General features: G+C 40.7%; 1 long non-coding RNA gene across 1 annotated transcript in view; it reads right to left on the minus strand.

Annotated features, from left to right (window-relative positions):
• LOC138818515 (uncharacterized) overlaps positions 1-23,353 on the minus strand; it is a 91,238-nt gene extending 67,885 nt beyond the window's left edge. Inside the window, exons 1-2 of the long non-coding RNA XR_011369161.1 lie at positions 23,252-23,353; positions 18,272-18,438 (exon numbers count right to left, since the gene is read on the minus strand). This is a non-coding gene — a long non-coding RNA (uncharacterized lncRNA). The remainder of the gene's footprint in view (positions 1-18,271; positions 18,439-23,251) is intronic.
• Positions 23,354-23,711: the final 358 nt, after the last annotated feature.

A 23,711-nucleotide genomic window follows, 5' to 3' on the forward strand; every position in this document is an offset into this window, starting at 1 on the left:
TTGGATCTATATGGGATTTGAGGGAAAGTAGTGTTTCTTTGATAAATTTGGGTGCTCCATTGTTTGGCGAATAGATATTTAGAATTGTAATATCCTCCTGAAGGAGAGATCCTTTAATTAGTATGTAGCGACCTTCTTTATCTCTTCTCACGAATTTTAATTTGAAGTCTATTTTATCTGACATTAGGATTGCAACTCCCGCCTGTTTATGAGGGCCGTTTGCTTGGTAGATTTTGTTCCAGCCTTTAACCTTGAAAATGTGTTTGTTTTTACGGGCAAGATGTGACTCCTGCAGGCAGCAGATAGAAGGGTCTTGTTTTTTAATCCAACTAGACAGTCTATGTCGCTTAATTGGAGAGTTCAGTCCATTAACATTAAGAGATAGGACTGAGAGGTATTTGGGAGTTCCTGCCATGTTATCCACCTTCTTGGGGGCTGTGAAACCTGGGTTCTTCCTAAGGTTCTTGGATTCTCATTTTTGGTGCAGTTTCTTGGCCTTTGTTGGGGTCTTGTTGGTTTTCTATGTGTAGGACATCTTTAAGAATCTTTTGTAGGGCTGGTTTGGTGGAGATGTATTGTTTCAATTTTTCTTTGCCATGGAAGGTTTTTATTTGGCCTTCAGTTATGAAGGAGAGTTTAGCTGGGTACAGTATTCTTGGTTGATAGTTGTTTGTTTTTAGGGCATGGCATACGTCATTCCAGGCTCTTCTTGCTTTGATTGTCTCTACTGAGAAATCTGAGGTAATTCTAATTGGTTTCCCTTTATAGGTGATTACCCTTTTCTCCTTGACAGCTTTAAGGATCTTTTCCTTGGTCTGGGTTGATCCTGTGTGGATTATAATGTGATGGTGGGATGTCCTATTCTGGTCTGGTCTATTTGGGGTTCTAAAAGCTTCTTGTATCTGAATAGGCCTATCTTTTTGTATGTTTGGGAAGTTCTCTGCTAGGATCCTGTTAAACAAATTTCCTAGACCATTAACTTCTGTTTCTAGGTGCTCCTCTACACCCATTATCCTTAGATTGGGCCTTCTGATGGTGTCTTCCAGGTGTTGGATAGACCTATCATATTTCTTGGACTTGTCTTGGATGGTTGTATGTTCTTTCTCTATAATATCTAGGCTGTCTTCAATCCCTGAGATTCGATCTTCTGCATGGTCTAACCTGCTGTCAAGACTCTCTACTTTGTTTTTTATCTCTTTTCCTTCTAATTGGTCAGCTTTGATGACTTCAAGTTCTTTGTTGAAGCTCTGTTTTAGGTCTTGTATGAATTTCTTTACTTCCTTAATTTGGTGTTCAGTGTTTGTTCTCAAATCACTTAGTTGATTGGTTATGGTTTCTTTGGATTCCCATTCCTTCTGTTGGGTTCCATTCAGCATTCCCTTTGTGGTCTCCCTGAGTTCCTTCAGCTCTTTGTTAATGGATTCCATGAATGCCTTTAGTGATCTTTGTGTATTCTCTACCTGGTCTCTCAATTCATGAATTACTCTTTGATTAGCTTCCTCCCGTCTGTGGGATTCCTGCAGTTCTCTTTCTTCCCGTTCGTGGGATTCCTGCAGTTCTCTTTGAGTGTTCTCTGCCTGCTCACGCCATTCCTCCCTTTCTCTTTGAGTATTCTCAAGTTGTTCACGCAAATCCTGTATCAGTTTTTGAGTAGCTTCCTCACGCTTGTGATATTCCTGTATAAACTTCTGGGATGCCTCCTCTCTCTCCCTATCACGCTAATACAGAGTCCTTTGTACATTGTCAAACTTCTCATTTATCATGTTTGCTATTAGTGTTTGTAGAGCTATTTGGGAACTCTCCTCTGGATTATTCTTTATCTGTTCTAATCCCTGATTATCAAGATTGGGAATTGAGATACCCGAATTTGCCATTTTTCTTGTGTTTTTCCGGCTTACTCGGCCCATTTGAGATGAAGATTGCACCAGTTTTGTGCTAGAACACTATCTTAAGGCAACCATCAACCAAAGTTTGCGTTTGTACAGTCAATAGTCTACAGATACAATCTAGTTCAACAGATACATCTATTCAACATCAAACAACTATATGTTAAAGGACTTCGAACCACAGAAAAGAATTTGGAAAACCAGAAATTATTAGGATTAAGGAGAGATGTGGGTAAAAAATAGGAATAGATTGGTGTGGGGAGGCACAGGGAGAGTTAACTATGTCTTAATCACAATGCAGGAAATGGGTTGGGTAGGATGCAAGTAGAGAGAGAGAGAAAAAGAAGAGATGGAAAGGGGAATGAAGAGAGACCAGAAAAAAAATAGAAACGTAAAAATTAATGTTATTATGGAGGTTAAAAGACCGTCTATTTAGAGAGGAATGTGAATATGTTCAGAGAAGGGGAGGGACATAGAGGAGATGTGAAAAACTTTAAGGAAAGGAAAGGGAGAAGAAAAGATCAGAAGTTCACTAGAGCTAGACAAAAAACAAAAAGATAATTAAGAAAGAAAGAAAAAGAGAAAGAAGACAAGAAATGAAAGGAAAACGCTCATTCACATATTCCTAAAATAAAAATTATAAGATGAGAAAAAAAAAGTTACTGGAAAACAATTATTTTTTCAGAAGAGGCAAAAATTAAAGATTAATAAAAGTCTTAGAAGTGAAAAAAATTTATATATATATATATATATATATATATATATATATATATATATATAAGGTAACAAAAAACAAAAAACAAGCAAAAAAAAGAAAAGAAGAAGAAGAAAAAAAAACAGAAAAAAAACTCTTTTGATTTTTTTTTTGGGGGGGGAGGAGTGGGAAGAATCCTGTATCTCCCTTTTGTCTGTAACCAGTCTCTTGTTGGAGTCTCTGGTCAGCTTGAGGTCCTGTGGCTTGATTGGTTTCTTAATTCGGTTGGTTGGAAGAGGCAGAATAATGCTCTGCTTTACCCAAGATTTTGAGATCCCCCTCCCAGGTTAGTTTTCTGGGAAGGTGATCTGCTTTGAGAATCACAAAAGAGTGGGATGCGGTGATGAGGCTAGGTTCTGGGTAGAGTTGAGGCCTTTCAACAAACAGTAGCTTTTCCCTGGGGCTATTTTGTGATAAAGCTCACAGCGCCCAGCCTGGAGCCATTCTCAGGGTTTCTGTTTTTCAATTGATTGTTGAGACTGCTAGAGGGAGGGGCAGCCTCTGGCTCTGGTTACCCAGTGAGTCAATGCACTCCAATGGCTGGCGCCTGAGCTGGGTGACTTTTCCCTGGATGGAGCTGAGTCTGGCAGGTCACTTTGCCGTTAAGTTCTTGTGACCTGCTAAATGACTCGTTTTATTCCAAGGCCTGAGCTGGAGCTAGCAGCTCCTCCGAGCTTTGTCGGTATCCAAGATGGAGATCACCGGTGCTGGGGGGGGAGGGGTGGCCTTCCCTCCTCTGCTCCCTGAGCAGGAGTGAGGACGTCGGGCTTGTACTCACGCCGAGTCTTGGATCCTGGGTCGTCTCTGGTCTGCAAACAGCAGGATGAAGATGTCCGCTCCTTGTTGGTTCTTGTTGGTGTTGAGTAGAATCCGCTCGTCCGCTGCGTCTGGCTCCTTCGTCCCGGACTCTCTGTGTCTCAGGTATGACCCCGCTGAGGTGGTCGCCGCTGCGACCCTGCCGCCGCAGCGGCAGCTGATGTGTTTCCTTGGCTTCCCCTCTCTTGTCTAACTCTCTGTCCTGTGATGGCACACTTGGTGTGATTCTCTGGCTTAGGACTGTTCACTGGAACTCTAAAACTGCTTTCTATGCGAGAGCTTGTTCAGATTCCAGCTTCTCCTCCGCCATCTTCCCGGAACCCCTGGAATTAGTTTTTCATCATGCTTTATCTCTATTACACACATTTTCTACAATGCACAAATTGTATTTATTCTGAGGAATGTACTACTGATTTACTTATATGAATACAAAAAAGACTCATATCTATGCAAACACTCTCAAGAGTTTGTGCCCTATTTGTAAAGTCTTTGTAGCAGTTTTGATTAAACCCATCACACCCACAGCTAGCTTTGTTTTAGAGCCCCATGGGAACAGTGATCCTTCAGAACTAGAGAAGACAATGAGCCATTGTTCCTCCTTTCCGGCCAATACTGTGGCTCCAAAACTGCTATATATCCCTTTATGAGTAAGCAAAGAAAACAGGCTTCATAAATAATTTGATGTTTCAGCACTTTCTTCCACGACAAGCATGCAGGCTTCACACAAAAGACAGATTTACTAACTAACTCAAAGAGCTCGGCTAACTGAACAAGGAGCTTTTGATGCTGGAACTCAAATTGCACTAGTATAATAGGATCTGATTGGAGCTAACAGGAACCGTTTAGTATTAGACAGGCAATTTGGCACCAAGGAACCAAATAGAATAGTGCACAGCTTGCCAGGGCCTCAGACTCTTCCCAGAGACCACCAAAGAATATCTCATCCCCCAATATTCAGAATCAATATCACCTTCCTGTGAAGACCTAAATATTTCTCATCTATTTTTGGTATGAACTCAAGCTAACCAATCCTTCTTCCATGTGCCCTCTTAACTCACTTATGAATCACCTACAGTAATTGAGCACTATGTCTACTACTGTGAGTACACAGAGCAGTTCTGTACTGGGCGCCATTAGGTACTCACTGAGTACTCACTCTGAAGTCCTCAATGCTCCAGGGTAACAAGGAAGTTGGACTTGTAGGCTCCAGGCACCACATCCACAAGTATGCACAAATGAGCACTAAAGGGCTGATGAGTTTGTCAGGCACCCTAATGCAGCAGCTGTGTGCATGCTATGCTCAGGCTTGAGTTCCCTAGTAAATCAAATGCCCAGAGGGGTGACTGGTCTGGAGCTTCTTGGAGATAAGTTTACCCCCAAGTGAGATAGGGTTCTCAGCTGTCAATCAGGATGCTGGGTTAGTATACCAACACACAAGAGACAAGGAACATTCAAGCCGAGCCCATACTCTCTGCAGCCAAGGGTGCCATCCAGTAAAGCCAGAGGCAGGTAGCAGAGGCTCTGACACAAAGCCAGATTGGAAGCACTATCTACCACATAGACAGACCTCCTTAGGACAAGCTTAGAGAAGGATTCTGTTTCTCACACTCTCTTCTCTTCCTCCTGCCTTCCTTGCCCAGATGAGGGAATCACAGCATCACCTTCTCAGTAAGACTTCCAAGTGGATCTCATAGACACAAAGCAAGACCATCAGGAAAGAAAACCATCCCAATTTCTCAGAGGAGGAAATGCAGGCTGAGGCCTGGACATGTTTAAAGGAGACACATCTGGTACCTGATGTCCCTGCCTTCAATGCCAATATTCATTGCCCTGCACTGCACTGTAGAAGCTATAGGAGTCTTCTACAATTACAAGGAACATCTGGGATTCTGGCACATGACCTGAGCCACTCCTGCTTAACCTACAGCTTCATATCTCCCCTATTCTCCATCCATCCATTCAAAGCAAGACCTGGGAACTGGGAGAGGTTAGCTCTGTCTTCTATTCTGCCTAGGCTTTAAGAGCTACTGAAATATCAAATCCCCCATGAGGGCTGGGTGCTTCATAGATAAAGTCACAAGAGAGCCAGGCCTCCAGAAAGGACATATCTAGGTGGGCCAGGGGTATGCATATCAGGAGCACAATGTGTCTCAAGCAATGCAGATCTCTCCTGAGACCTTCCTAGAGCTAGTTACTCACAGAAGACCAGGGACCTACACTTTGGGGTCACCCAATGCCTTTTAATGGTCCCTAAACACTTCCTTACAACTCTATACATCTACCATCTCATTTGCACTCCAAAACTCCACACGCAACCTCATTAAGAGTCAGTAATTGGTGAGAAATATTGATACTTCAAATTAATTGTGTTATTAATACTATAACCAATCATAGGGTCCTAAAATAACTCTATATTCTCTATATAAACTATACTATTAGTGCCATTAAAAAACAATTGCAAATAGACTTGTACTATATGTGGGCAAAAAAAGCAATTAAGTGAAACTCTTGAAAACTAAATGTATAACCAACAGCATATTATCAACATTTACATAATTCACATTAAAATAATGACATCCTAAAATATATTACTTTTTTTGAGGGGGGTCCCATCGTGGGGCGAACTCTGGGCCTAGGTGCTGTCCCTCAGCTCTTCAGCTCAAGGCTGGCGCTCTACCACTTGAGCCACAGCGCCACTTCTGGCTTTTTTCTTTTTGCTTATATGGTGCTGAGGAATCAAACCCATGGCCTCAGGCATGCAAGGCAAGCGCTCTACCACTGAGCCACCTTCCCAGCCCCAAAATATATTCATTTTAAGGGATAGACTTATCAATAAAATATTACATACCAGGCTGGGAAGATGGCTCAGTGGTAGAGCACTTGCCTTGCAGGCCCTGGGTTAGATTCTTCAGGATCCCATAAGCAAAAATAAAAAAGCTGGAAGTGGCGCTGTGGCTCAAGTGGTAGAGCACAAGCTTTGAGCTGAAGAGCTGAGGGACAGTGCTCAGGCCCAGGTTCAGGCCCCTCGATGGGACCCCCCCCAAATATATATATATATTTATATATATATTTATATATATATATATATATATATATATATATATATATACATATATATATATACATATATATATATATATATATATATATATATTACATTCCTTTTAATACTCTGCTACAGTATCTCAGGGAAATAAAATGTAGGTCTATTCATCAACTAAATACACAATCCTTTCCCATTAGCTTTTATTAATAAAGGAACTACAATTCAGTCATAAATAGGCAAATTATTACATGATTTGAGGATTAGGATGAAAAATTTGATACATAGCAAAGGTATATGATGCAGTAAAACCAGCTGGTTTATATTTTGGTCATGTGTGAACTGCCCATAGAGTAAAAGGAAGAACTTTTAGTGATGGAAGTTAAAATAAACTCTATTTTGGAACTTATTTTTCAAGAGGAAAAAGGGAAAGTATTTCAACAGAATTAAAGAGTACCAGACCCAATGAAAGGCTCCTTAAATCATGGAGGCTCTATGTTTGCTGTGTAGAAACCTCACGCCTACCATAACAAAGACCTGATACCTGCAAACTTTCCCATAATCCCTCTTCCTAGAAATGATTCAAGAATTCATAGTACTTTTCCAACTCTCTCTTTTCCAGCTCTCTCTTTCCCAACTCTCTGTCTTTCCCAGCTCTCTCTTTCCCAGCTCTCTCTCTTTTCCAGCTCTCTTTCCCAGCGATCTTTCTCAGTTCTCTTTCCCAGCTCTTTCCCAGGTCTTTCCCCGGCCTTTCCCAGCCGCGTGGAGGGCCAAGATGGCCTGGTGCCAGCCAGAACAATGACTAAACCTACCCCTTACCTGAATACCAAGTGCGTGGTGCTCTTCTTACTCAGCTACCTCTTTTTAAAAATCTAACATAAATGGTGTTGTGACTCGGATAAAGGGCTTAAAGTCAGGATAGGTGGGATTCCTCTCTGTTTTTTTCCTCTTTTTTTCTTTTTTTGCTTGTTTTTCCCTTTTTGCTCTGAGGAATACCCACAGTTCTGATGGCCTTTTGCGAATTGGTCTGTCTGCTGTGGACACATCACACCGATACCATTGCTGGCCTTCACATCCACATCCACACCACTTCTCTACTCTGGTGAGTGAAACTACTCTCTACAATTCTCAGTTGCTCAGTCTCTGTCCAGACATGGCACCATGCCAGAGAGCTCCTACAGCCTTTAGCTGAAAAAGGCCACTCACCTCTGAAGCCTAGGATGCTTGGTTTTGGGACTTGGCCTTTTTTCTCTAGAGGGCTCTTGGGGAAGTAGGGAAGCCACACATGGTGGGTTAAGGGTTTGGCCCCATCTGACCCTTCAACTTCCACCAAGCTTACTACTCCATCCATCTATTCTAAGGTATCTTGCTAACAAGTTGCTCTTTTTCAGGCCCTGGTAAGTGAGGCCCAACCATCTGATGTGCTTTGTTACCAAAGATGTCTACACACTGTTGTCAATGCTTGATAGGAAATGTACTCGGTATCTTGCCCATGTAATTGTAACCCCTCTGTACAGTATTTTCACAATTAAAAAAAAATTCAGGTTTTGAGTTTTGCCTTTTTTGTTTTATGTTGTGTATTCTACTACTAACTACGTGGTTTTAAAATACTGGGCCTATCTGTGCTAAAATTTTCATCACATCTAACAAGTTTAGTCATTGCAGAATATTTGTTGGTCAATTCTTGATAAGGACCAGGTAAGCTCTATTCTCTATTCTATTTGATCTCCTTGTTGATTTATTGGAAATAATAAAGGGCCTTTGTGGCAAAGATTGCAGTTCAAAGGCAGCCTGGGCTGAAAAATCCCTAAGACTCCATCTCCCAACTAACCTGAAAAGAGCCAGGTTGGAAGCACGGCTCAAGACTCTTATCTCTAACCAGCCAAACACTGGAAATGGTACTTTAACTCAATGTGATAGAGCACTAGCCTTGAGTAGAAGTGCTCAGGGATAGTGCCCAGACCTTGAGTTCAAACCTCCTTGAATACCAACTGGGACAACGAGCACCTAGACTCAGCCAGTCTGGGGAACAAGGGACCATGGATAGGTGTAAGAGGAGATGTTGTCAAACAGCTACTTTGTGCCTGCCCTTTCAAAATTAACCACAGTTGGGAGGTCAATAGAAGTAAGAAGCCTGCCCATCCAATGTCTATACCTGTCTACCTATTAACTGAACAGGAATTTATATTCTTGTCTTTGTCACTTGACTTATCCTCTACCTAGTTGCCAGATATCATAAGTAGCTAGAGACATTTCAACCAACATTTTCAGTCCTTCCTCTTGCCATTTATTTGCTCTCTAGTATTTTTTTCCAGCCCTTCAATGCCTCATGAGACCTCTCCAGAGTTCATCTAAGGACTCACACCACCAAGGGACAGCAGCTGCTCACTGCCTTCTCTGGGAGGGGACCAAATTTCAGACTTTTATCCCTAATGTCAATGCCCCTGTTCAGCAGGAAGTAGCCAGAGAGAATCCGTGCCCCATTTCATGATTATTAAAAGACTGGAATGTAAGGTCTGCTCCTGGATGGAGAGCAAAGTCTCCACTGAGTACCTGCATTACCTAGGTGCCTGGAACGCCTGGAAGAGGTCACATCTGCATCCACTGAGGTCACATCTGAATTTGATGTGGCCACACCTTTCTCCACCCATACCCCAGATAAGGCCTAACCCAGGCCCAGATGCTCTCTTTCCCAACTCTCTCTCTTTCCCAGCTCTCTCTTTCCCAGTTCTCTTTCCCAACTCTTTCCCAGGCCTTTCCCAGCCTTGTGGAAATCCAAGATGGCCTGGTGCCATCTTGAATAAACCTACCCCTTACCTGAATACCAAAAAAAAAGAATTCATAGTAGTTCTTAAAATCTAAAAACATATGGACAGGTTTCTCAGCAGAGGAAGCAGGAAAACCCAGACAGCCCTTCCAATATTCCCATGTGGTGTTTCAAAAATCACTAATGATGAAGGAAATGGTGGCCTTGAATTTCATGAAGGCCATTCAGTGGGCATGAGGGGTTTATTTAGATTCATTCTCTTAATTTGTGTACTTTTGGCATTATTGGCATCTGACTCAGTGTTTCATTCTTGATAATCAAGTGCTCTACCACTGTAGCCATGCCACATCCCTTTGTGTGATGCTTTATGCCAAGACCAGACATTCTGGGATCCTCCTACTTGCATGTCATGCCACACTTGGATGACAGATGCATGCCACCATCCTCAGCTTTTCAATTTTTTTCCCCATGCTATCCTGAAAGGTCAATGCTCCTGATTTTAGCCCTTCCCTGTAGCTGGGATGAAATTTTTATTAAAAACAAAATTAAGAGCCTAAATTTGGTTTTTAAAAAGTTCAATACATGTGTTACAATTTTCTCCCAAAACATAAAATCCTGTGCTTCTAACTTTAAAATACTTAGCCAGCTAAGGGGTATTATGCATTTTGAATGTCTAACAACCACCCCAAAGTAGGCTGGCTACACACATTCCCATCACATCTATGTTCATGATTTGCCCAATAGTGACTGCTCTGACCCTGCGCCCCTTCACTTTCTCACAGTCCATCTCTAAGCAACTCTCAATAAAATCTGCATGTCAAGTACCCCATTTCCCAAACCCTACCTGCATCATGACATATAGAATCCACCTCACCTGAGAACCTGAAATCGTTCTCACCAAATACCTGGCAAACTCATCTATGAAACCATGAGCCTGGTTTGGTCATTCACTTACATAACAACGTGACAGCTTCCTGGCTTTGTGGAGGGAAGCTACACTGAATCATTGTGAAATAGCAGTCAAAACCGTGAAATCAACAACAGATACATGCTTTGTATCTGGTGAAAGACTGTGCTCAGGGAAGACTCAAAACAGTCCCTCCAAACAGACAATTCAATGTGACAAGTGTAGTAACCATTGGATTCACAATCCTGTGTGCACATACTGAGTTGGAATCTCCTTCTCTACAGGCTTGATAGGCAAATAGTCACTACACCCCCTAATATGGTGACACCTTCTCTGAAACCATTTGAGGTCTGAGCGACATGGGAAGGATTGGACATGAATCAATGGAAGCCACTGCACAGCCCAAAGTTCCTCAGGGGTCTGGAAAGGGACCTCTCCTGATGGTGAAGGATATCAAGGCCTTTCTTTCAGGAGCCAAGGCAAGATAACCCTAACTTCCCTGCAGGTGGACACTTACTTTGAGATACTCTTGCTGAATGACACCACCACACAAGCGGAAGAGTGAGGTCTCCAGAGAACGCACTTAGGGAAGAACACTTGCAAATCGCACCATAGGTTGGATCTGACAGGAGCCTGCTGTTCACTGGCACCAATGTGACAGGATAGCATCCCATTTTCCAGGCCCTATGGTAGCACAGGAGGGGGCTCTGCCTTGGAATGCTCTGTCCCCCATACGTTATTGGTTCAACAGATGTGAAATCCACGAATAGAATTCCTCAGAACCTTCTTGAAGGCCCTTGGTGCCTTTCTCATCCAATCGCTGCCTCCAACAGTGACTGGAAGTAGCCTCAGCTTCTGAAGGACCCCCCAGCTTCTGTCTGACTGGTGGCTTCCAGTCAAGCACACAGGCACTGGCCCTCTTCTTGAATTAGATGGGCCTCACTTGTCTCATCTGAGGGCAAGCCACAGAATTATGGCTTGAGTCTGAAGAAGGTCTAGTCACTGCCACCTTTGAGCTGCTGCAGTTATGAGCTGCCATGTGTTGAGGCCACCAGAGACCATGTATACACGACAGTCTCTGAGGACTCCACACACAGATGCCCAGTCATTCTAGCATTTCAGGTGCCCTGTCAAACACTTAAGGGAATGGCTACAGGAAAAGCAGACCAACTCAACAGAACCAGCTTAGACTAACTTGTGATATTTCAAGATCATGATGCTTCCTTTGCTCTAGACACAAGATAATTATGCCAAATGCAAAAACAGAGCAACTGCTATCCTGCCACAACTAAAAGTGTGGTGTTCCCACTATCTGTTTCACTGGTGCTGTCCTGGGACTGGTTGCTCTGCCACAAATTGGGTGTCTCATGCAGTCCCTGACATCTGCTCAGGAGGTGGGAAAATACAACCACCTACAAAAAAGGGAAACAAATCACACTACTTTGGCTGAATTTGAACCATGATCCCTCACATCTCAGCTTTCTGAGCAGCTAAGATTATAGCTATGAACCCCAGCTCACAAGAAAACACCGAGTGTTTATTCTTAATAGCGAAGTGTATGCCCTTAGAGCAAGGCATGCAGGCTGGTGGTGAGGGCCTGGCTTTGAATCCTGGCTTGTTTGATCTCATTGTTAGAATATGGTGGTAATGGGATTACCTTCCTTAGCTGGGTACTGAGGGGGAACTGTGGGAAACTTAACATATTAAGGACATTTGGGACAATGACCAATGTCAATGTTCAATAGACAATGGCCAATAGACAATGGCCAGGGCATGTGGGCATGATCAGTTTGAAGGGCAAACATTCTGCAAACAATTCTTATTGCAAACACATTGCCTTCAAAGCCATTGCATGATTTATTAAAAAGGGAGTAAGGGATGCTAGTCTGGTTCTGGAAACAGATGTAACCCAAATTGCTGCCAATTCCTCAGTGAGACCTGGGAACGCATGATCAATAGGCAGAAAGTGGACCACAATATGTGGGTATGGACAAAGTTTGTTGACATATCACATGCTGATTTACAGCATACAGACCTAAAAGTAGATCTTCAGACAAAGAGAAGAAAGTTAACTTTACAGAATTTCATACGAACACAGACAATTAGAGGTAATTTTAAGTCAGTAAGCAGGAAGAATTAAACCTTGTCAACAAATGTGAAGTAGCTCCAGTGATCAGAGGTTGCAAAGAGTAAGCAAGGCACAGGTGAGCTTCCTTAGACACACAAAGAGAGTCTCTGGGCATTGTTCTATAGAATTAACAGGGGAGAATAATCGCACTTCCTGCAAACCTTCACCTGAATCTGGCAGCTGGGCATCAGGCCTTTGCCCTGACATGGAGAAAGGGGAGTCCCTCTTATTTCCCCCAGAGGGAATACATGCAGGAATATGCACACTCATGGCACGTAAGACTTCAGATGGGGTCATGAGAATCAATGCCTCCAACTAACTTGCCTACTTGGTTCCTACAGCTGTAGAGCTCCATCTTCCTCACACCAACATTTTGTCCTTGTGACTGCCCAGAGACAAGAAAGTTTCCAAACAACTGGAAAGGGTTGCCTTCCTGGAGGGCTCTGATTGGAGAAGAGGCTTGGTCATGAGGACTTCCCATTGGTGGGTTCCAGTGCTGATGTTCTGTGACCTTCCCAAAAATCTTACACCTTCCCTCCCCTACCTTTCAGAATGACAGCACAAAAGCCATTATAAACACCTGTCTCTACTTTACCCTAACCCACTTTCTTATTTCAAAGGGTAGGGCATAAGTTTGCATCAGGAAGCTAAGCTAACAAACAACAAAATAACTTGAGTTTAAAAAGATCTAAACCCCAGGAATACCTCCCTGAGAAGGAGGATAAATGCTTTTATGGACTTCTTCAGAACTGTGGTATTCAAAATGGAATGCTACAGACAAACCAATGGGGTTAAGAAGTAAGATGCAGGCTGAGCATCTCTAATCTGAGGATCTTGTGTTGTGATGCTGTCTCAAGTGAGAAGATTCCACATTGGGCTTCCTGTGACTGTGGCCATCAAAATAGGAGCACGCTGCTATGGGCTCATGCCTGTAATGCTAGCTGAGATATAAGGATGTCTACAGTTCAGAGCCAGTGTAGGTAGAAAAGTCTCTGAGATTCTGATCCCCAATTAACCACAAAAATGTAGACATGGAGCTGTGTCTCAAGTAGTAGAGCACTAGCCTTGAGCAAAAAGCTCAAGGTAAGTGCTCAGTTCCTTAGATCAAGCCTCAGGTACAACACAAAAGGAAATGAAAACAAAAAACATCAAGGCACACTAAAAGTATATAAAGTTATCTTCAGTCTAGGTATATAAGTAATGAATGCATTTTATGTTTAGAATTAATCCCAGCACGAAGTTACCTTATCACATATATGCAAATGTTCCAAAATCTGAAATTCAAAATATCTCCTTTCTCAAGTATTTTGTAGGAAGGACAGTCAATCTGTTTTAAATTTTCTATTAATAAACCATTCTTTAATTTTTTCCACATTCTATATGTCATATAATTCTTAACATTACTTAAATAGAAATAAGCAAACATCTAACTGCAGACGACATGTGCCTATTGTGCTTTCCATGCTACCAAATTCCTTAATCCTTGTCCACAGTACTAAGAAATGGGTACTACTGAAGAAGAGATTAAAAACATTTCTCTATTTCAGGTGGTGTACAGTCTGAGTATTCAAAGGTAAGTCAAGATATGTCGTATTTCTTAAAGCTATACCCTTAAAAAGCAGACATCAGAATACAACACAGGAGGTACTTCCTAAGTACTCATTGGATGAGTAAGTGATGGGCACTCAAGACTGCTAGATTCTCTTTCCATAGAAGGGATTATTATGTTATATTAAAAGATAAGAAGTGAAGAACAGAACACATGGGAGAACTTTTGCAGCCATGCTCCTTTTTAACCTCATCTCCATATACAGTACTGAAGATCCCTTCAGATGTTAAAAGGGAAGGCAGAGGAAAAGAGAACAATCACCTGGAGATTACAGAGTTTCATCCAGTCAGGACTTAATCTGTTTTATGTCCCAAGTTCTATCTGGAGGCTGATGAATATTAGTCCCAGATGAATGTCAATCAAAATGTAGCTCTCAATTACAACTCCCCAAAGAACTTTCAAAATTATGCCAATTGTATTATTCTATACTCTGTAGAAACTAACCCAAATGTCACCTTTCCCAGGTCAGAAAGTATGTGCCCAATGGCCAATTTCACCAAACTCCATGCTAGACAGGCCTTGTTAATATTGCTCTTAGAAACATGTACATCCTGAATTACCAGAAAGAAACAAGAAAAATGATTCAGAAACCAGCCTGTTGGCATAAACTGCATCACATCAACACCTAAGTAGTTTCTTTATGTGGCTCCATTCTCTGCCCTTCCCAGGGCTTTACCCAGGGACTCTGAGCTAAATTTTTAATATATACATACACATACATATGTATGTACTTATGCATATATGCATATATATGTATGTACATGCATTTAAACACATATATAAATACAAATACACACAAATTATCATAACAAATAACACTGACTGCCTCCCCATAAAAGAAGTAAGGTTTCCTGAAGCTGAATTCCAGGTCTAATAAACAGAACAAGAAAACTTCTAGATGTAAAGTGAAGGCTCTCAACCTGTAGAGATATTTTTCTATGAAACCAATCAAAATAAGAATCATACCCTTCCAGTCTTCAAAGACAGTTTTTTTTACAGGAATTATGCATAGAGATGCAAAACATAAAGTTGTCTTTTGTCTTAGCTCATGAAGGTAAACTCCCTCTAGAATAAACTACTGAGCCTAGACCATACATTGTATGTTGAAGAATTTAAATACTCAATGCATATTATTGAAATTAATTCATAGTCATGCCTAAGAAATTAATTTACCTCTGCCCTGTTTTCCTTATGTATAATGTACCATGAAATCAAAGAAATAATAGTACAAGTTAAAAAAATACCTATTCCAATGTGGGCAATATGAAAAAAAATTACTAAGGAAAATAGAGATACTCAAAAGTAACAATCAGTATGGAAATAAATCAATAGTCAAACTTGTGAGTAGCTGTCAATTGCTTAAAACATTACACCCAGACCTAAACCATTTTATCTTTTCAGAAGGTTCACCATCTCTATAGTAAAATAACCATTTACTCCAATATCCCCCAGCATTTTTGGGGACATGAAGGTTAACAATACATTTTAGAGCTAATTGTCTCTCTGGAGCATTTTTCTCATCAGAGGACTTTTCCATTTTCTACTCAGCACAACCCGCTCTGTGCCCTGCTTGTCAAAGGCAGACTCCAATCCCACAGGCATGCCCATGCCTGGAAAGTCCATCACTAATCCCCAATGGCTGAGCTCACACTCAACACTCTCCATTTCATCTGCAGTTTCTATTGTAACCAAAGGAAAAAGCCAAAGAGCAAGACACAAACAGACCAGAACAGCAGCCACAGACAGTGCTGAAGTCTGAAATGGGACTTAATATTTATGAAAAAAAAAAAACATTCCTTAGGTTGAATCAATAGCTCCAAGTTCCCAGCTGCACCTGGGCATGGGCAACCCCTCCCGCTGCACAGCATGCCCTCTTCATTCATTGGTTCAGCATCTTGCATCATGGTTGAATCAGTCTTACCCAAGGAAAGGAAGAAAAGGAATGACATCTGCTCTGTTCTCTGCAATTTATCAGCTCTAGTTTTCTCATCCAAGAAACACATATGTCCAGTCCCTTCCTCACACACAGTCTTTGTTCTAGCACTGCAGAACTGCAATTCTGGGGGAAGAGAGAGTCATACAGTGTTATCTTAGCTCTTGCTTGTTTATGAAGTGTTCTAAACCCAAGGAAGAAACATTTAGATTGGAGACATGTAAAAAAAAGATTTCTGTTCTAACTAATTTGTTTCAAATTTTAAGGATACAGTGAATTTGGAAGCCTGCTAGCAGAGACATGGTTTTTTGCAGTTTGCTCTCTACCTTTTGAGTCCCCCTGTATCCTGGTTAGAAAGACCAGAGAATTCATATAATCCATTCTATCGCTTGTGTCAAAATAGCCCATTTTTTAATTAGTTTTTTTTTTATTGTGAAAATACTGTACAGAGGGGTTACAATTACATGGACAAGATAATAAGTACATTTCTTATCAAGCATTGTAACCTCCTCCTCTGTTTAACCTTCCCATTCCTTCTCATCTTCCCCGCCCCCTCCACCAAATCCCCCTGCCCCCCCAACAAAGTTGTAAAGTTCGTTTTCGACAAAACACTTGTACATCTCATTGTTGCAATGGGTCCACCTGTATCCCTATTTAAACGATTTGTTTTTCCCCTTCCCCTCCACAAATTATACTGACATCAAATACAGTGAAAGCAGGGGTTATACTTTGGGGAAGGGACATACATAGCAACAAAGAAATAATCTTATAAATGTTAGAAACAATCGCATGAAAGAAAAAAAACATTTGAATATATATTTTAGGTTTCATTTCCCTAACATCACCTTATCTGACGTTTACTGCTTAACTCAGACATATACTAGATATTGCAAATAAGGGAAGCCATGGGACCTATGTTTCTCTGGGCCTGGATTACTTCACTTAATATAATTTTTTCCAAGCCTTACCATTTCCTAACAAATGGGGGCAATGCCATTCTTTCTGATGGAGGCATAGAATTCCATTGTGTGTGTGTGTGTGTGTGTGTGTGTGTGTGTGTGTGTGTGTGTGTGTGTGTGTGTGTGTACCACATTTTCTTGATCCATTCATCTACTGAGGGGCATCGGGCTTGGTTCCATATCTTAGCTATAGTAAATAATATTGCAATAAACATAGTCATGCTGGTAACTTTAGTGTGGTCTTGTTTGTAAACATTTGGGTAAATGCCCAAAAGTGGGATTGCTGGGTCATAGGGGAGCTCTATGTGGAGTCTTTTGAGGAACCTCCATACTACTTGCCAAAGTGGTTGAACAAGTTTACATTCCCACCAACAATGCAGTAAGATTCCCTTCTGTCCACATCCCCTCCAGCATCTGTTGTTATTAGAGTTCGTGATTTTAGCCATTCTAACTGGAGTGAGGTGGTATCTAAGTGTTGCTTTGATTTGCATTTCTTTTATGGAGAGGAATGTTGAGCATTTCTTCATGTGTCTATTGGCCATCCTTCTTTCCTCTTCAGAGAAGTTTCTCTTTAAGTCTTTAGCCCACTTATTTCTTGTGCAGTTGTTTCTTTGATGATTTGTTGTTGGGGGATTTAATTTTTTGAGTTCCAAGTATACTTTAGATATGAAACCCTTGTCCATTGTATGGCTAGTTTATCTTCTCCCAATCCATGGGCTTAAAAATAGCCCATCTTGAAGGCCAAATCACCTTCAAGACTTCGCAGGGAAAAGGAATGATATCCCTTATCCATTCTCTTGTTGAGAGTTAACATAATGTGGCAAATTCCTCCCATCCTTAGCCTCATTTTCCTTAGTCCAGAATTTCTGTTTAGCAGACCACTGTTAGGCTCACTTCCAGCTTCATGAAAGATACTCTCCTTACAGGCCATCTAAGTCAATGTTAACACCTCCTTCTTTAGGACAATAGTCTATATTATTGGGATTGGAATTCAAATTCAGGAACGCTATTTCCAAAATGGAACATCTGGTTTACTCACGCTCCTGAGACCTACACCAAGTATTAGCATTGAACCTTAGCTCAGTCCCCTGCAATAGCTGATCATATACCTCATCCTACCAATGGCTGGTCACTTTTGGTGGGAGGATCATTCAAGCCCAGGAGTTGAAGGACATCCTGGGTAACACACACAGGAAGATTCAGTCTCAAAGAAACAGGTGCAGAACTCTAACAGAGGCTCTGCTTTTAATCCCAAGTACTAAAAAAACAATACTAACCTAATGCATAATAACTTTTTACTAATAATCAATCTCTTTTAATGCACAAATTATAAGTATTCTTTTTAAGCATCAAACTTTAATCTGCAAGTTTATAAAGATTCCAGATTACTGTAGAAGAAAGGTATGCTTAGGTTCCTCGCTCAGTGAAGTAAGCTTAGAAGTAGGAAGCAATTTCAAGTCATTTCTTACCTTAATACAAGGACATCAAAGACATGTTACTAACACTCATTAACTTTGCTATGCCTGTCATCCACCTTGAAAGCTTTTGTGTTGCTGCTGAAGATTTTCCACTATTCACTCATTTGCTTCAATGGGGACTTCTTTTCACATAACAGGATTATTTCCTCCATGCAGTCCTGGAAAGGTATGAAAACAGGAAGCTCCATTATTACTCGACCTCGCTGTTTTCTTTTTTTTTGTGCTTGTATGAGAACTTGAACTCAGGGCCTGGGTACTATCCTCTAGTTTTTTCTGTCAAGATTGGTGTTCAATCCCTTGAGCTAAGGCTATATTACCACAGTTTTGATGGCTAAATGGAGATAATTGTGTGGAATGGCTTTCAAATTCAGTCTTCAGATAGCAGCCTTCTGAGTAGGATTAGAGAGGTGAGACTATAGTGCCCAGGCCCCAGAAGCATTTCTTCCTTAGAAGTGGTGCTGTGGTTGAAGAGGTAAAGCACCAGCCTCGAGAACACAAAGGGCCAGGGCCAGTGGCCAGGCTCTGAGTTCAAGCCCCACCACTGAGAAAAAAAACACTTAAATGAAATGAAACTATTATTTTAGATATGAGACCCTTGTCCATTGTATGGCTAGTGAAGATCTTCTCCCAATCCCTGGGCTTTCTATTGATTTTGCTAGCTATGTCCTTTGCCATGGAGAAACTCTGCAATTTCATGAAAGCATATTTGAACAAACTTTCTTTGATTTGTTGTGTTTCTGGATATCTATTAAGAAAATTTTGGCATACACCAAGGAAACCCAGGGTTTCTCCTATTCTGTCCTGTAATGTTTTCAGGGTGTCTGCTTTGACTCTGAGGTCTTTGGTCCATTTGGAGTTGATTCTGGTGCTGGGTGATATATAAGGATTTAGCTTTAGTTTTCCACAAGTAGTTAACCAGCTTTGCCAGCACTATTTACTGAAGAGGTTGTCTTTCTTCAATTCTATTTTTGAGTTCCCTTATCGAAGATTAGATGGGTTCATTTCTGGGGTTTCAATTCTATTCCATTGGTCCTGAGGTCTGTTTTTGCGCCAGTAACCACCTGTTTTGATTACTATGGCTTTGTAGTAGAGTTTGAAATTTGGTACTGATATTCCTCCAACATTGTTCTTTCTGATAAGGATCATTTTTGTTGCTGCTTAGTGGATAGTGAAGTTAAATAATTACTTGAAATTTAATTATCTTATATTTATAAGGTTATACAAAGTGAAACCTCATTTTAAACTGAGAAATGCATTCTTGCTAAAGTAGTCATTGCATAATCATTTCTCTTCTACTGGAGTTATTGTTTGGCTTTTTATTTTTATTTTTATTTTTGTTGTCCATGAAGCTTGAACTTTGGGCCTGGCCCCTGTACCTGTGCTTCTTTGAGCTCAAGGCTAGCTCTCTATCACTTGAGCCATAAGGCCACTTCCACTTATTTTTGAGTAGCTTATTGAAGAGTCTCAAGAACCACTATCCTCAATTCTCAAGTTCCTGAGTAGTTAGTATTACAGGCATGAGCCAAGCCACTAGCACCTGCCTTGGGCTAACTTTCTAAATGAAATTGTGTAAGAAAAAAATTGTCTGTTAGTAAGGATCAGTAAAAAATTCCCTCTGACTTTGGAAACATTTTTTCTTGGTTTGTGTATTTTTCTTGCTGGTGGCAATCAAATTCAGAATTTCATGCAAACTACGCATACTATCACTAGCCATACCTGGAGTTATTCTGTGTTCTATTTATTTTAATTTTGGGGGCTGATTCTGGGACTTGAACTCTGGGTCTGGGCACTGTCCCTAAGCATTTTTGCTTAAGGTTACTACTATGCCACTAAAGCTACAGCTGTGTTTCCAACTTTTTGGTTGTTAATTGGAGATAAGACACATAGATTTTTCTCCCTTGGGTCAGCTTTGAACAGAGATTCTTAAACTTCAGCCTCTTGACTGGCTAGGATTATAGACTTGAGCCACTAGCATACACTTATGTCTTTAAAATATATCCATTAGTAACAATAATAAATGACTTATTATTACTACAGGATCACACCTACAATGCTACCTACTTGAGAGGCTGAGATCTGTAGATCATCGTGTAAATACATCATGGTTATACAATTCAAAGTTCATTAATTTTTGTATGTGCTGGCCCTAAGGATTGAGGGCTTCAATTCAAAGCTTGAGCACTATTTTTGAGCTATAGTACCACTTCCAGGTTTTTCATAGTAGTTTTTCAAAGTAGTTCATAGGACTACTGGACTTTTCTGCCCAGGCTGGCTTTGAACTGCCATTTGTATCCTCCTGAGTAGGATTTAACCAGAAAAGCCACACTGAAGGTGTATACATGCTCAAATGGTAAATGCTAACCTTGGCTGGAAAAAGTTAAGAGGATTCAAGCCCCAGTATTGGCACATATACACTTATATGCATGCATGTGCATACACACACACACACACACACACACACACACACACACACACACACACACACACACACACACAAACCAGACTCCTATACTCAGTTCCCCAGGATGAAAAAAAGGTAAAAATAACAAATTATAAGATGGATGATTATTTTAAGTAGCTTCAATAATTACTAACATGGCTATATTGTGGCTTAGGTGGTAGAATGCTTTCCTCCCATACACCAGTTCAATTCCCCATGTTGTTCAAACCAAACCACACAAACAAAAACACACAAAGAAGCATATCATACAAAAGATATATAATACTATGTAACAAACATTAATCATTAAACAATAACTGAAAAACAGCAAAATACAGCCATGTCAAAATCATGCATGGGGGGCTGAGAAGGTGACTCAGTGGTAGAGTGCTTGTCTTGCATGCTTGAGGCCCTGGGTTCGATTCCCCAGCATCACATAAGCAAAAAGAAAAAAGCCAGAAGTGGCGCTGTGGCTCAAGTGGCAGAGCACTAGCCTTGAGCTGAAGAGCTGAGGGACAGTGCCCAGGCCCAGAGTTTAGGCCCCATGACCGGACCTCCAAAAAAAAATCATTCATGGGAATACTCACTATCTAAAGAATGTATTGTTTTCTATCAAATCAATCTATAAATTGAATGGAATTTTATGAGAAGTCTTATCAGGACTTTTTATAGTTTCAGGCTGCATAGCTTAGAAAAAATGAGACCTGGAAAATGACATCTAGGAACTCTGATAGAAATAATACATTTAGAATAATACATGCACTATCTTCTTTGCTTCTAACTCAGGATGCATTCATCATCTTAAGGATAAGCATCTGTTCTATGGCAAAAATATATGCATTCTTTCCTGTAAGAAATTCACTAAAGGGGCTGCGAAGGTGGCTCAGTGTTAGAGTACTTGCCTTGCATGCATGAGGCCCTGGGTTCGATTCCTCAGCACCACAGAAGAAAAAAGAAAAAAGCCAGAAGTGGCGCTGGGGCTCAAGTGGTAGAACACTAGCCTTGAGCTGAAGAGCTGAGGGACAGTGCCCAGGCCCAGAGTTCAGGCTCCATGACTGGACCCTCCCCCCCAAAAAAAGAAATACACTAAAGACTGAATCACCAAATAACCAAGAACTCAGATGGTATAACCCCAGAGTGATTAAGAGCAAAGATAAACACCTATATATATGGCTTTATGACAGGACTTGCTTTTATTATATAAATGCCACTGATGTCAAAGAGCTCTTTGCGCCTACTGTTAAGAGCACTCACACTCTGAGTGTGCCTCTGTCTTCCTGTTTATCTGCTTATCTGTTTGTTTGCTTGCTAACTCAATAAAGTATTGCCAAGTTTTCTTACCATGGTGACTACTCTGCAAATTTTTATTCTGTGACCAAGGACCCTAAGTCAAGAGTTCCTACTGATAGAGGGAAACTTCCCCAAACCTCACCTGGACCCAGTGACTGTTGTTCCTCAAAGTTATGAGGTGAGTTGCTGAGTGGTAGAGTGCTTGCCTTAAATGCAAGAGACTCGGTGTTTGGTCCCCACTAACAGAGGAGGGGAAGGATTTCTAAAGATCAAAAGACACAAAGAATATGAAAGAACAATTTTGGGGATACACCATAACTCAAAATGAGGATTTGTTATACTAAAGCCTAGTAATCAAGACAATCTGGTATTACAGCTGAAGAAAAAGAATTACACAGGGTAGAGAATTGAGTACAAGCCCATGTAGAATCCTGAGATTTGACATTAGACTATTCAACAAATAGCTATTTGGATGAGCTATCTATTTATATGGAATAAGATACAAAATAGACCTTAACTTAAAGCCATAGCAAACAATTCCTAAAAACAAAGAGGCAAAGGTAGAAAGCAACACTTAAAAGCTTTAAGAATGTAATAAGAGTACATTTTAAGAATGGAGATTTTCCCCAAGGAAATGAATACAAAGGTCGGAAAATATCAATAAGTTTACATTACAGCAACACCTTTGGTTGAGTAAGTAATATCAAGAAAAATATAAACATCCTCTCTTAAGGCTGAAGACATTTAAATAGTATGTATTCAACAAAGGAACATTTCAATCAAGAAGATGACAGATAGGATACATGATATTGAATAAAATATCTGAGCATGCAATTCACAAGAAAAGGCATATGTGATGTGGCAAGATTTATGAAAAATATTCTATCAGGAACAATAAAGAGATATCACACTTGTCAGACTAGGGAAAAGTTAAAAATATACTGGACAATACCAAATGATTGGAGAAGGATTATATAAGAATATATGTGGATATGGATACAAACTTTATCATTATGCAAACTGCATATAGAGGAGTAAAAGTTATCAAACACCACTGACTAAAATTCATGAAGAAAATTTTCATACATAATATGAAGTACATCACAATTAATATGCACTGTCATAAGTATTTGTGATGATTTTTAGCACACTGGAAAATTTTTCAAGGAAGAAAAAAGGGGGTAAGAAGCCTTAATAAGGACCCTCATTTGTGAAATAACTTCAAGTACCCCACTACTTACTAGTTCGTAATGTTTTCTTTTTTGTTTTGCAATTCAGTTCCCACAGGGCAAGGGCAGGAGAGGAACAGCTTCCTTTGAATTGGGGTCATCTGCAAATGGTACCTGCATCTAGGATAACACAAATCATGAAGCTAGAGGTTTGCAAGATTAAGAAAAACAGGCTACTGGGCATGACCTGTTTGTGGAAGGGGAAGCACTGGATGGGGTGAGCAACAGTATCCCCTGCTCAGGGCTCATAATCCCAGTATATAGGCTATAGTTGGGAAGGGTGGTGGACATACTCCAAGCTCCAATGTGCCATCTCTTCTGCCCGCTAGAGCCCACCCTTAGTCCAACTGGCACCACATAGACACAATCATGTGTCCACATTCCATGAATGGGTTCCCATAGAATGGCAGGGTGGGAGCAATCTTTACATGAAAATGGATATATCTCAGATGGCACTGTCTCTGAGGCTGAC

This window comes from Dipodomys merriami, unplaced genomic scaffold (assembly GCF_024711535.1).
Source record: "Dipodomys merriami isolate MVZ:Mamm:240054 unplaced genomic scaffold, mDipMer1.0.p SCAF_770, whole genome shotgun sequence".
NCBI lineage: Eukaryota > Metazoa > Chordata > Mammalia > Rodentia > Heteromyidae > Dipodomys > Dipodomys merriami.